Source organism: Oryzias latipes, chromosome 1, assembly GCF_053564925.1.
Source record: "Oryzias latipes strain Hd-rR chromosome 1, Olatipes_Hd-rR_3.1".
Lineage (NCBI taxonomy): Eukaryota > Metazoa > Chordata > Actinopteri > Beloniformes > Adrianichthyidae > Oryzias > Oryzias latipes.
Genome location: NC_136237.1, coordinates 18549776 through 18564776, shown reverse-complemented (window position 1 = coordinate 18564776; position 15001 = coordinate 18549776).

Sequence of the window (15001 nt, the reverse complement as noted above, 5' to 3'; positions counted from 1 at the left end):
TAAATGTCTGTGAGGACTTGCAGGTACTAACAAAAGAAATGCAACAACCGTCAATCGATAACACAGTGACTGAGAAATGGTCAAAAATACGTATTAAAGTAAAATAAAATCTGTGACCAACTTTTGTCTTTAAGGAGCAAAAACAGGCAGATAGATTTTTGTTCTTTTTCTTTAAAAAAAACACAAAATGTTTAGAAGAAATCTTTTTGTAGAAGAAAATATTGGTTGAATTTATTTATTTTTTTAGTTTAATGAGCAGAAAACATTAATTACCTTAATTTGGTGAAATGTTAGTGTGTAAAAGGCCAAGCTACACAACCAATCCCTCGGCTTTAAAAAAAAATCCCACTCTGAGGAAAATTGTGTTTTAGGTGTTTTTAACATATTCTTGTGGCATTTTTCTTATGATGGAGGACACACTTAAAAAAAATCTAAGTTTAAAAATGTATTTCTGGGTAGTTCATCTTTCAAATCGTTTTGATTCAGGAGCAGTCGAAAAGATGCCATTTGATAAGGATCATATGGGTGGGCTACAGGCTCCCTGTTCCTCTTTATTCTGATGCATCCACTTGCAGATCACTAGATCCATACATGTTCGTTTTTCTTGTCCAAGCTGGCACCTGGCTAAAAATTGTATGATTGCGTAGCTCCAAAATTGCTCACCGCTTTTGTTGCACCAGTAATGTCAAGTTGGGGGTGTGAGGGGCTGTGATCTAGTGGGAGTGAGTGTAAAAGAGAGAGCTCTCATTATCAGGAAATCATCCCAGGGTGTACACCACTTTGTCCCGCCCACAACTCAAAGGTGAATTTCCAATCAACTACTGTTGCTTTGCAGAAACTACGTCCTAGAAAATGACACAGGTTCTTTTGATTTAGGGTAAAACTGGCTTAATCATAATTAAAAGACCACTGGGAACGCTTCAAATTAGATTTAAAGATGACCAAAGTTGGTCTTTCAACAGTTGGGTTGGAGGATTACTCTGAGAGACCACAAATAAGCTACATTGCTGAGTAGAACTCCAATTATTATTCTTGCTGGGTGTCTTGCTCCATTAACCCACTCTAGGCATGTTCAAGAAACACAGCAGTTCTGAAGGATCTACTGTATATTCTGCAAACCCAAGATATTGGTGTTTTATTTTGAAAATCAAGGGCAGTCTTTTGCAGTTTGAACCTTCCTTTCTTCCTGGACTATTTTCTGTTATCTTAATGATACCATTGATAAATTTATATGATTAAACTACAGCCTATGACACAGTAGACCTGTCAAATGTCCATGTTTGCATGCAAACTGTGAAAAGGATGTTCAAATTCAGTTTACTAAAAGGAAAATGTCTGGTGATTCCTTATCCAGGTGATGTCTTGAGGTTGAGTCATGGAATCTGGATTTAAATCTTGTATCTTCTTTCTTGAATCATTTAACCACTTGGATCAGCGGTGAAATGAAAGTCTGGATTCCATGACTCAACTTTAAGACCCCTTTAGCAGAGGATACACATTTAGAAGTATAGAGGATAAAATAGAGCTCTTTGTGGTCACAGCACATCAAAGTATAAACAGATTGTTCACAATTAAAGCCAAGAAGCATTTTAGAATCAAAAGCTCCAACCTTTTAATACCTTTATATACTGTTTTATGGATACATTTTGTACCCTTTTATGGATACATAAATATATATAAATGAATATAAACATAAAGACGTTGACATGATGAGTGGATGCATGATAGACAGCTGTCAGTCCGTACCTGTTCCTAATATAAATTTCTTGTAAAAACTTGGACTTTGCTGGAAAAAAAATTCAAGAGAGAGAAAAGTACACTTCAAGCTATTTGATCCCTGCAAAGATGTACAACCTTGTTTTTAGAGATTCCAGTTATTTGACCAGGTTTTAAGTTGTTTTAACGTCTTCTTTGCTCTGTGCCTTTCCAAACTTTTCTCAAAATCAGCGTAGTGGATAATTTTGTGTCTCATTAAGAGCTGGGATCTAGAAATAAGGAAATTATTATTGAAATGAGTCAAAATCATTTTACTCCAAACTCCACAATAAAAAAACTTGATTTAAGACTAAACAAGTTCAAACTGCTAGATTGGGATTTTTGATTGAATTTTTTGGATGTTATTTTAAAGTTCAATAAATCTTGATAAATTAGACTACCATACATTGTCATTTTTTGGAAACAACAGTTTAGATTTATGTTCTACTTTTTAGATATTTTGAGGATGTAATAAGATGAGCTATCTTGTACTAAGTTTATATTTTCATTTTGGTCTAAAAGGAGTCATTTGCACTTATCTACACTAGTTTTGTCACTGTTACATGTCACTGGTACATGAAAAAATAGAAAAACAAACCATTTGCTCAGAATTTGCAAAAACATACTTACATTTGATCTGATGAACACTTGTATGGAACTCCTTGTTTCTAGATTTGTATCTATCTAATTATAAAACTTCTTGTTCAGTAAAATTATTTGCTGCAAGGGCAGATCAATTTACTACTTTCTAGTAATGTTTTTCTTAAGATCAGTGTTCTTTTCCTATTTTTAGGCTATTTTTTGCAGTGAAATTTGTTAAGTCTTACTGCGATTGTGAAAAAGATCTAACTATTTAAAATAAACAACACCATGACAAAAATGTTTTGTTTGTTTTTGTGATTCAAATTTTCCACACTGTCATACTACTTGCTGATTTTGTGTACATACACTGCAGCAGTCAGGATATCTGCAGGCCACAAATCCTTCCTAAACAATAGCAACAGACCTAAAAAAAAAAAAAATCCATTTTGAAATTCTCAAGTTAAGAAATGTGGATTTAGCTCATGCCGAACACCAAAAAGGCTAATGAAATATTTATTAGTAAATGAGGTGGTAAAACTCTCCGAGAAGTCTCAGAGAACATCATCAGGGTGACCAAGGCTGTAAACAACATGTCTGACAACTCTGCAGAGGTATGTAAGTGTGAAGAGGGGTTTGCCGTTGTTTTTAGAGGGCCATGCTAATTGGTTGGTTTCTTCTCCCCAATGCGCTCCTTCTAATAATAGAGCAGCAGACGAGCCCCAGTGGATTCTGATGACTTCATTTTCCCCTTCTAGTCTCTCCTTTCCTTTCTGTCGTGCTTTCACAGCTAAAGAAAGAAACTAAAACTCATCTCTTGACCTTCTCCTCCCACAAACTTCTGTTGAAGCACACGCCTTTGGAAGGAACCTGATCCTCCACCCTTCTTTCAAAAGCAAATCTCTCCATCACTAATCCCATTAATTACAGTCAATCTGTCTCTCTGTGTGCTTGGCTCTACATCAACATCCCATCCAAAGTTTCCCTCTGTCTTTTCTGGTCTTTTCTTTTTCCTTCCTCGTGATACCTCTGCTTCCTTCCTTTCTTGCTACGACTCCCTCAGGTGGTCTCTTTTAACATCACTAAATAATTCACTGGGATGATTTCAGCCCGGGAGACAAAAACCAGTAGACTGTTGAACGGAGAGGAATGAATAAATAAAAAGGTAAAAATGATCCGCCTTGCTATTCATTCCAAAAAAGTGTCAGTTTGTTCCTGCATTTACCCTGCTGATAATTGCTGTGTGGACTCTTGGAAAAAAAAGCCAAAGAACATATTAAAGTGAAAAAGACAGCAGGGAGGTGGAGAGAAAAAGGCAGGGAGGGAAAAAAAACACAACAAATGCACCAGAGGACAGATGGATGGAGAGAAATCAAAGTAGACTGTCATCAAGTGTTTTCTCCCTTCTAACACTGTTATCTGAATCCAACAATATGCTCACTTGTGTCACAAAGCAAGCGGAAATCTGTGTCAGCGGGTTATGTAATGTGTCTGCATGGATAGCGTCACAACCTGCAACTCTACAAGCACTTTAATCTACAGACCCCAACAGGCTGCAGAATCTCAAAAATCTCATTCTAATGATGTAAAAATTCACATTTAGTTTAGATTTTGAAATGAAAAAGGGCTGCACTGAGCTCTGTAGGTTAGTATCTGTTTTACGGACTTTCCCATGTTCTGTATTTTTAAGAGTACAAGTTGTGGTTTTTTGCGACTTATGCTCAGGTGCAACTTATGTGCGATTTCCCAAAAATCAATTTGGCAACCACCAGAGGGCACTGTAGGTGTGTGTGTATCAGTATTTGCTGCTGACACCAACGCAGAAGAAGAAAATTAGCTCAGTCTTATGTTACGTTCTCACACACATATATGCACATTTCATCTCTGCTTCTAATAGAAACTGGTGTCATAAGTAACAAACACCTGTTAGACCCGGAATTTAGCAGAGAAAGCACAAAATTGGAAGATAAACGGTATTGTGCATTTAAAATGAAAGCGTTTCGCCGATCACCGTTAGCTTCAAGTGAAAATGGATGTGTGTTAGCCTGGGAGCGGTGCTGGCAGTGCAGACTTTTCCTGGAAGGGGCTGTTCTCACTGGTGTACATCAGCTCGTGAGAACCCATTTGTTTTCATGGATTGGGAGGGGTTTGTGCTCAGAGTGCAGATTTTTAAGAGGAATGCTCAGAAATGCATGAAGGAATCAAAATACTGCTTTTGAGTTGTTTATAGTGAGAAAGGAACATTATAATACACTTAAAAGCTCAAAAAGTTGATTTTGCATATTATTGTTGGGTCATATCTGTTTAAATAAATACAGTGACCAGGCCCTGACTTTTTCAGATACGACGTCTGGCTAGAATTAAGTCTTTTGTATCAAAAACAAAGCTCAAAATTGTCAACCATGCCTTGGTGTTGTCCAGACTAAATATTGGAGCTCTGGGTTTCCCAAGGCTTTAATAGCCAGGCTGCAGCTGGTTGAAAATGCAGGCAGATTTATATACAAATGTTTATATACATAACACTAATCTTGGCCTCTTTTGTTAGTGCAAAACTTGATTTCAAGCTTTAGCCTCCTTATAAATGCTGGTTTTAATCTCTGTTTTAAATTAGTTTTTATGCCTTTTATTCTTTTGTGTTTTTTGAGTGTATAATCTTGTGTGCTTGTTTTTCCCCTGTGTACAGTACTTTGGGCCTATTTGGCTGGTGGTCGATGGTGCTTTATAAATAAAAAAATGAAATGCAAGTTGTACGTGCGTAAATTGTATTTTACATTTGTATGTTTTTGAGTGTATATGGGAATACACAATTGCAAAATGTGTATAAAGTCAGGAATACACAATTGCAAGATGAGCATAAAGTGAGGAATACACAATTGCAAGATGAGCATAAAGTGAGGAATACACAATTGCAAGATGAGTATAAAGTGAGGAATACACAATTGCAAGATGAGTATAAAGTGAGGAATACACAATTGCAAGATGAGCATAAAGTGAGGAATACGCAATTGCAAGATGAGTATAAAGTGAGGAATACACAATTGCAAGATGAGTATAAAGTCAGGAATACGCAATTGCAATATGAGTATAAAGTCAGGAATACGCAATTGCAAGAGAAGTATAAAGTCAGGAATACACAATTGCAATATGAGTATAAAGTCAGGAATACACAATTGCAATATGAGTATAAAGTCAGGAATACACAATTGCAATATGAGTATAAAGTCAGGAATACACAATTGCAAGACTCAAGGGTTTCGGGTCTTTGCATGATTTTGGGTTTGAGCTTTTCAAATTTTTAGGTTGGTTGAGAATTACTCATAACTGGTGCAATCTAAGGCTGCACGGTGGCGCAGTGGTTAGCGCTCTTGGCTCACAGCAAGAAGGCCCCTGGTTCAAGTCCAGGCTGGGGGACCTGAAACAGAACATCAATGGGGGACCTTTCTGTGTGGAGTTTGCATGTTCTCCCATGCATGTGTGGGTTCTCTCCAGGGTCTCTGGCTTCCTCCCACCATCCAAAAACATGCTTCATGGGTTAATTGGTTAATCTAAATTATGTGAGAGTGAATGGGTGTGTGATTGAGGACATTCTACCCTGCAACAGACTGGTGAACTGTTCAGGGTGTCCCCTGCCTTTGGCCACAAGTGGCCGGGATAGGCTCCGGCAGCCCTGTGACCCGAAAGGGAAAAACGGAAAAGAAAATCAATGAATGGTGCAATCTTTAATGAAAAAGCATTGCGATGTCCTGCAGTGAGTGCTGACGCAATGTGATTTCTGCTCAGTGTCTGAATGTCAAAATGAAAAATTCAAGAAAAGCGCTTGTTTATGTGTCCTTTATATGGTTTATTTGTACTTCTTCTGTGGTTTTAACGTGGTTCATTTGTGATACATCTGTGAAAATTTCACGTAAAACCCATAACTTTTCTCACTTTTTCTATTGATATTCATGAATGACCAGTTTTTATCTGTGCAATATATGCAAAATGTACATAGTGGCCTTTACACTGCTTCAAAATTTTGCACCAAGCGTCTTCCAACTGTAAGTGGCAGACATGTGCTAGTAAACAGTAGAAAAAGTAACAAAGAGAATGCCTCCCCTTGATTCCTCAGTCAGTACATCATGGGCTATACCTGCATAAAAAAAAACACGTTTAGCGTGTTCTTGAATACATGTTAAGTGCCCACCGTTGTGTACAGTACAGACCAAAAGTTTTGACGCACCCTCTCATTCAAACGAATGGGAAGGTTTGTCTAAACTTTTGGTCTGTACTGTATATAGCTTTAGGTGTGAACATGTGAGTGTGTGTGTCTGTGTGGCCCTGCATTGGACTAGCGAACCAGCAGTAGCTGGAATGGACTCATGGACTCCTGTTAACCCCAAAAGGCATTAAGGGGGCTTGGAAAATGGATGGATGGATGGAGCAGCTCCAACTTTTTTATTAGAACTTGGCAAAACCAAGAAGTCACGAAACCCCTCTTAAATCCTGGATATCTCCGGAGGTAAGAGCGCATTTTTTCGGAGTGAGCCACCTTACTGTAATACTGTCTTTCTGTTCAGGTGAAAGACAGAAAATTTGTTATGGGAACTGGGTCGTGAAAAGACATTCATTTGGAGGTTAAGGTCAGAAAAGTGAACAAAAAAAATAAACCAGCACCAGGGTAATGAACAGAAATACAGAAAAATAATTATAGTGATTAACTCTGTCAATAAAAAAAATCCTGTATTCATTAACTGAATAAACAAAACAATTACAAAATCACATTAAAAAAGGTGTACATCTGCTCACATTTATGTAGCTTTGATGTATGGCACTGACCTCTTGGAATAAATCTCATGTCTAAATTTCAACTGTATACAACTCAGAATTCAATAAGAAACTGCTAAAGTTTATATCCTATTGAATGCACGAGGGTGCTGTGTCCTTAGTGAAAGACTTATCCAACTTCAGGAGAAATCAGACGTTGTCAAAAATACATCCAAATAAAGATGATGCTCTCTTTTAGCCAGAGGCACAGCCTACCTCAGGGTAACAACTCTTCAGAGGGGAGGATTTGTGTGAGGCTTTAGGGAGGTTGCCAGATAGCTGAGGTGACTGGGTTCTTGAGCTGTAAACCGTAACACAGGGAGTACCCAACTTTTGGGTCATGTGTCCCCCACCTTATTGGCCAGCAGCACTGTGACCCTGAAAGGGATACAGTGGATTCTGAAGACGGAACACACTTTATCCTCTGAAGAAAGAAGGAAACTGCCCTCTTGTTACAAACAAGGAAGCATGGAAATGGATTTGTGACGGTAGAAAACACGTTACCTGTTCATATTTGATATCTCTCTAACGAGTTCAAAGTTAAAAAACTACTATCTATGTGACATACATTTGGTAGAAAGGAGAACCAGCAGTGTCTCTCAAAACATTCCTGAAGATAAAGGAGGTTACAAAAATAAAAACTTCAAACTCAGAGTAAAACTAAGAGGATGCAGTTTACCCTAAAGGTCATGCAAAATGCGAAAGGAGATCAAACCTGACCTTAAAGATCTGCATCTCAAATAGACAAATTTGAGACATTTAAAGTGTGTGTGAGAATGAAACGTGCGGAAAAAATTCTGAAGCACTGCCATAGGGAGTTGAAAGCTGTCGCCTGGTAATGCCCCACGGCTGATTTGCTTTCACTGACACTGGAAACCTGGTGTGAAAGGAAGATCTATTCTACAAAGGATCAGGAAGTCAAGAAGAAAATGCCATGGCATCTGGGAAAATCTATGGACGGCTGTGCTGATGTCTGGGGACATTGTAGATATACATCTCAGTAGCCCAGTTTGAACCCCTTGAGAATTTCATGTAGGGTTAGGAGCAAGCAAACCCTCAAATATTTATGAGCTAATGGTCATGAGGAGTGGAGAAGACAGAGGCTTTTCGGAACTCAGCAGCTCAGGAACTAACTTTAGATTTATAACCCTGACATTTAGTCTTAAAAAGATTTAAGTTCTCCACTTGTTAATTGGTACAATATTTGTTGGTAGCTTTACCAACTATCCCTTTGAACTAGTGCTGCACGTGTTGTTTTGCCAAATTGTTTTTGCACAATTTTTTCTCATCATTATTACTTTTTTCATGAAGCATGGAATAAACTTCTTTCTTTTATTTCAAAAGATTGTAACCCATCCATCCATCCATCCATCCATCCATCCATCCATCCATCCATCTTTCCATCCATCCATCCATCCATCCATCCATCCATCCATCCATCCATCCATCCATCCATCCATCCATCCATCCATCCATCCATCCATCCATCCATCCATCCATCCATCCATCCATCCATCCATCCAATCCTATCGAAACTGCAAAAACTAAATCTTAAAACAATATAAAAGAAAAATTGTTTGAACAATTTTTTTTAAAGCAAAATGATCTAAGTTTGAGAAAAATATGGCATGGTGTCTAGAAATGTTCTCTTATGATGGAAATTCTTGATTAGACTATTTTTCTTACATCGCTGGCAGTTTTTTTATGCCTATTTAAAGAAAATCTGCCAATGGGGTAAGACGTTTTGAGTTATTTATAAGGTGCCTGTTTCTGCATTGAATTCATAATCCATCTATTCATTTTGTTTACATTTTAAAGCATCAGATTTTAATTGATAAATATGATTATTCTTCTTAATTATTTTTTGAACAAAAAAAAAGACCATCATTGAGTCATTTTTATTGTGCCCCTTTGAGACAAATTGTTATTCTAAACTTCTAAAAACCCAGCTTAACTGGAATGTGGTAGATCTTCCTTATTGAAATTACGCCAAAGCTTCACTATTTTCCAACAGCATTTTTATAGTCAAATTCATATCCAAATTTGATTCCTTTAAATGCTACTTATTTGATCTCTTAACTGTTTTGCTGATTCATAAAGTACCAAGGCTGTCTGAAAGACCCATGCAAACATGCAAGTAAAACATCAAAATCAAGGGGAAAGCGTAGTTTTTTAAATGTTCTTTTTAGTCCATCACAATCAAAATTCATTTAGAGAGCCTTATCATCAAAACTGTATTTTAATTGTGCACTATAGAAGTAACCAACAGGAGTTTTCTGTGTAATCCCCTGAGCTGAACGAGCATTTGGGCAACTGCAGAGAGGAAAACTCCCCTAACAGCAGAAACCTGCTGCAGAACCGTGACCATCTGCTATGACAGGTTGAGAGGAGACAGACACAAAAGCCAACACCCCCTTTGCCTAAACACTCTCTTTTTGCAATGTAAATGCACTGCAATCTTGTTTTTGTGAGTTGCATCATTTTCTGTGCAATGTTTTTTGAAACATTGCGTTTCGCATAGATTACCATGAATTGTCAGGTGTCACTGGATTGTGTAAATGTTCTTTGTGCATGTCTGCAGAAACATCTCATGGGGTGATAATTGTGGATAAATGAGCAGTGTAACAGCTTTTGGAGTCTCGGTTTTCGTTCTCGCTATTTTCTTTTCAACCTGGTGCTCAACATCTAAAGTGAACTGTGTGAACCTGGCTGAGAGCTCATTTTGTGCATCCTAAGGCGTTTAGTAACTGTGTGGCAAATGCACAAACCTGTAATCTCTTCTCTCATTTCTTGTGACGTAAAAAATGGAAATAATTACAATGCAGTGCTTGTTGTTGCTTGTTTGTAAGCCCTTTCACCTCTCGTTACTGTCTTCTCTCTCATTTTCCTTCCATTTATTCTTGTCCTGGATCCTCTTGCCTTGTCTCTGCTTCTTGTATCCTTCCAGAACAGAGAGAAGTGACCTGGTTTCTCACTCTGCACCTGAAAAAATGTATTTTTTAAAATTTGTATTTCATTATTAGAGCAAACTGTTAGGTCAAAAAATAAGTGGTTTGTGCTGGAAACAATAAAAGGGATTTGATGCCAGAAGGATTAAAGTCAAGTGTCTCTAGAAAATCTCCAAAAAGCTTTTTAAAGTCAGAAGTAATTAAAACAGGCTACAAAAAGTTGACAGTCATGTTGGCATGAATGGAAATAAGTAAAGAACGAAAGGAAATTAAACTGAACAAGAAATAGGAAAGAAACATTATTGTATGGAAATGAATGGGAACTAGAGAGACAAATGGGAGTAATGTGAATAAAAAACGTTTGTTTAAAGCACAGTGTGGAATATGATCAGACTTGTGAAAGTGAAAGGAGGGAGCAGGTGGTACAGAGCTGGATGAAAGTGGGACATTGTCATTAGAATTTAGGAAAGCATCAGACCAAGAAGTTTCAATATTGACAGGCAGAGGAAACCATCAATTGTGCATAGTTGGAAATATATTATTTAAAGTCCCACTACAATCATCTTTCTATCTATTTTAATAATGTTCCCAGTGGTCATTTTTTGTTTACTACTGATTCACAATAAAGAATAAAGAAATACTCTGAAGTACATTTTTTAAGTAATTTTCTTTATACATATGTGCTCCCTCATGAGTAAAATGCAACATTTTAAATGTATTTAAAAAAAAGGTAAAAAGAAAATGGTCACAGTTAAGTTCTTAAAAGATGTTGGATGAAGTCTTCATTTCAAAAATGTAACGGTGCATCAACAGTGATGGAAACCCCTTCAAATCAACTAAACTTAAATCACCAAATTTTTTTCAGTGTGTAAGAACAGGAGTAAAACATCAAACAGAACAACAACCTAAATCCCAAATAAACAGTTTTAATGTTGAAAGATTGTTTTAATAAGCAACTAACAACTTCAATAAATAATTTTTTTCCAACTTTAGCTTTAATAGAAAACTAAAAAGAACACACAGCAGAAACAACAAAGCATTCTGGAATGGAATTCTTTTTCTTTCCTGCGCAAAAAGATGATCCAGTGTTGCATCTAGCATTGGTTTATTGTTATTATACCATGGTCCGGTTGAATACTCGATTCTGATTGGCTGCTGGGTATGCGTTAAAACCTGATAACCGCACGGTGAAAAAAGAAGTTCCGGTCGGCTAGCTTAAATGATTTGTATCACTGCGCCGGCTTCTGTAAAACAACCTTTTGCTTCATCATCTGGGCAAAAACAAGCGGTAAGCGATTAACTTTCCCTCCGAATTGATGCTTTATTCAACCCATCGGGACCATCAGCATATATATATCGCCGAATCTTGACTGCAGCGGTGGTGCTGCGCGACGCGGACTATATGTTACGTGATGCGGCGCATCGCGCCGCATCACGTAACATATAGTACGCTGTTTATGAGAAAAGCGATCCAAATCGCTGAATCGAGTATTCAACCGGACCATGGTATAATAACAATAAACCAATGCTAGATGCAACACTGGATCATCTTTTTGCGCAGGAAAGAAAAAGAATTCCATTCCAGAATGCTTCGCTTCTGACGGTTCAGGCTTCCACGGCGTGCGTTAAAAAGTAGTAACCGCACACTTCGTCGGCCATTAACCCTTACTTATTCTTCTCTGAACAACAACTTGTTTTTCATTTGATCAGTTTCATAAATGAGTTTGGTGACAGCAACAAATATGTCTGCAAACAGCTAATCCAGATTATTAACTATGTAAATATGAAGTGAATTTTCAATCGACTTGAAGGAGTGATGATCTTTTCGTCCTGTCTTACTTTAAAACAATGATGCATCTTTTAACAGGAGCATGAACAGACCAAAACTGACAGGAAATTAATCACAAATAAACTGATTTATAAAGCGGTTAATCATGCATTACTATCACTGTATTAATGATTTTATTTGTGATGTTTGATTGCTTCTGGTTACATCTAAAGTATTTTTCAGTGTTGGGTCTAAAACCATTTTTTACCAAAAAGCAAAATGTTTCAATGCAGGCAAATGCTGACTCTGCTCTGATCACGGTAGATCAACACATCTGCTTACTGGAATCAAGCTTGCCAACCATGCCATCAGAGAATGAATTTGATTAGTTGTCTATCAAAGAATTTCATTCTGAGAAAACCAAACCCCATAGCAGAGTCTAAGCACTGTCTACGAGAATCCAGGAGGAGATGCTTTGAGGATTGATTAGGTGCAGACTCTAGCTGATTGAAAGTTAGGGATCACTGCCATTTCTGACCTCATTTTTCACCTGACAGGTCTGGAAAGTTTCAGTAGAGACAGCTGAGACTCCTGCATGCACTGCTGCTGCTCCCAGATGGACTCTCTCTCAATGCCATGTATTTAGAAACAGTTGAAGCTGCACATTTGTACAATACTGTTGACAGCTCTTATGTTAATGCAGAGTTTGTCTTTTGACTCATCAATATAGCTCATTTGCGCTGGTCTGAGGTGTTCAAACCTAAAGTCAAAGAATCTCAGTTAGTATCTCTGTGACCCCATTTGAAAGTTGTGTCAACTGCACTGCAAAGCGATGTGGTCTGCTTTCCACCTCGTTATACCTCCATGCTAGATAGCAACAAAAGACAAAAGGGGAGCTGTGGGACAACATGAGCCGAGATGACCCATGGGGTATCTGCAAATCAACGCATTTCACGACTCCAGTTTTGTGTCCAAGCAGAAATCTAGTGAAAGAGGAAATTACTAAAGGAGAGCAGCAGCAAATGCAAGCAGAACAGAGTACTATCCAGTTCCTTATCGTGCTAATCTCAAGCAAGGTGAATGCAGAGACTTGTGTCAGGAAGGGAACCTGACATTCACCAAAAATGGGAATTAAGGATGTTTCACAGTGGTGGCCCTTTATGGGAGCAGCCAAAAGGCGAAGAAGACAAAAACAGAGCAGCAGGGGTTTAATGAGCATGTTTGTTTTCAGTCATATCATCTCACACTGATTTGACAAAGGCTTCATGCCAGATTCCCTTTCTGATGCAGCCAGACTGTGCCTGTAAATAAGCTTGTATCTTCAGTCGGCTGGTTGGGAGCCCAGTTCATTGCACAACTGCCACACAGCCTAGGGAGGGGCTCCTAAAATAGTGTGACCCCTATAAAAAAACTGGCAGTTTCTCAAGGCTGAAATCCCAGTTATCATGAGAGAGCTAAAGACATGGACTCATGCCAAAACACAGACCAAATGCAGGATGATGAAAACTGAAATATTCAATTTAAAACAGTGAAGCATGACTCAGAGGAATTGAACAGAACCATAAGAAAGAAACCCAAACGTGCAGATTTTCCTAAAAATGAGATGGACACCATGGGGTTGAATACAGTGATTCACTTCTAGAGAAACAGCTGTGGTAAACTACTGACTCAAAAGAAAACCCAAAACACTAAACAAAAATGAGCAATCTAACCAAGTAACCTTTAGAAGTTTCTGCACTTACTAGTGCACTGGCCAATAACATTGCTCCTTCACAATGATGTAGTAATGACACAGTCACACCAATGGTAAAGTTGTCATTCCAAATTTAAAATGGTTTCAAAAAAAAAGTTGACATTTTTTATCTAGAACAAAAACAACAAAAGAGTTCTGACACACAGCTGTGATATTACTTGGAATAAATCCTTGGAAGTATTTAAATAGTTTAGTGGAGTTTCACATGTTTTTTTTAAAGTTATTTTGCCCTTGGATTTATACATTTTCTTACGTCTCTACACTTTTGATAATTGTCATTGTCATGCCGACGATACGCAGTTATATTTATCCATGAAACCTGACCAGAATGACAATATAGAGAAACTGAATGCCTGCATCAGGGACATCAAACCTGGATCACAATTAATTACCTCCTCTTGAACCCAGAAAAAACTGAGGTCATTATACTAGGTCCTAAAACCCTCAGAGATGCTCTGTCTGATCAGATAGTCCCCCTGGTTGGCATAAGTATAGCCCCCAATTCCACAGTTAGAAACCTTGGGGTTCTATTTGACCAGGATTTATCATTTAAGGCTCACATATCTCAGGCTTGTAGAACTGCCTTTTTTCACCTGCGGAATATTGCTAAGATCAGAAATATCCTCTCTAAGAGTGATGCTGAAAAACTCATCCATGCATTTGTTACGTCTAGACTGGATTACTGTAACTCTTTGTTAGCAGCGTGTCCTAAGAGTTCCTTAAGAAGTCTCCAGCTTGTTCAGAACGCAGCAGCTAGATTGTTAGCTGGAACCAGCAGAAGAGATCACATCACTCCTGTGTTAGTTTCGCTCCACTGGCTCCCAGTTGATTATAGAATCAAGTTCAAGATCCTCCTGTTAACCTATAAGGCCTTACATGGAATGGCCCCGTCCTATATTAAGGACCTCATAGTCCCTTACCATCCAATAAGAACACTTCGTTCGCAAAATGCAGGACTGCTTGTGGTTCCTAGAATTAGTAAAAGTACAGTTGGAGGTAGAGCGTTTAGCCACCAAGCCCCTGTCTTATGGAATAAACTCCCAGCTCATGTAAGAGAGGCCGACTCAGTTTCTACATTCAAAGTTAGACTGAAAACATTCCTCTTTGGACAGGCGTATTATCAGACTATTTAGTATTCAGAGATTATTGAACTTAATGTTAATGTGTTTAAATTAAAATGAATAACAATAACAATTTGTTTTTAGTAGGCTGCTAGAAGTTGGTAGAAGTAACTACGGTGCACTGGGGTTCTGTCCTCTTTTCTCATCTACTTCTACCCTTCCTCTCTTTTCTATTCTTGATCATTATTCATCATTTAGTTCTCCATGCCTCTGTTTGGTGCAGTGCGATTCATGTATTGTCCCTCTTTCCCTCTCCCCTCCTGGGGAGTGGGAG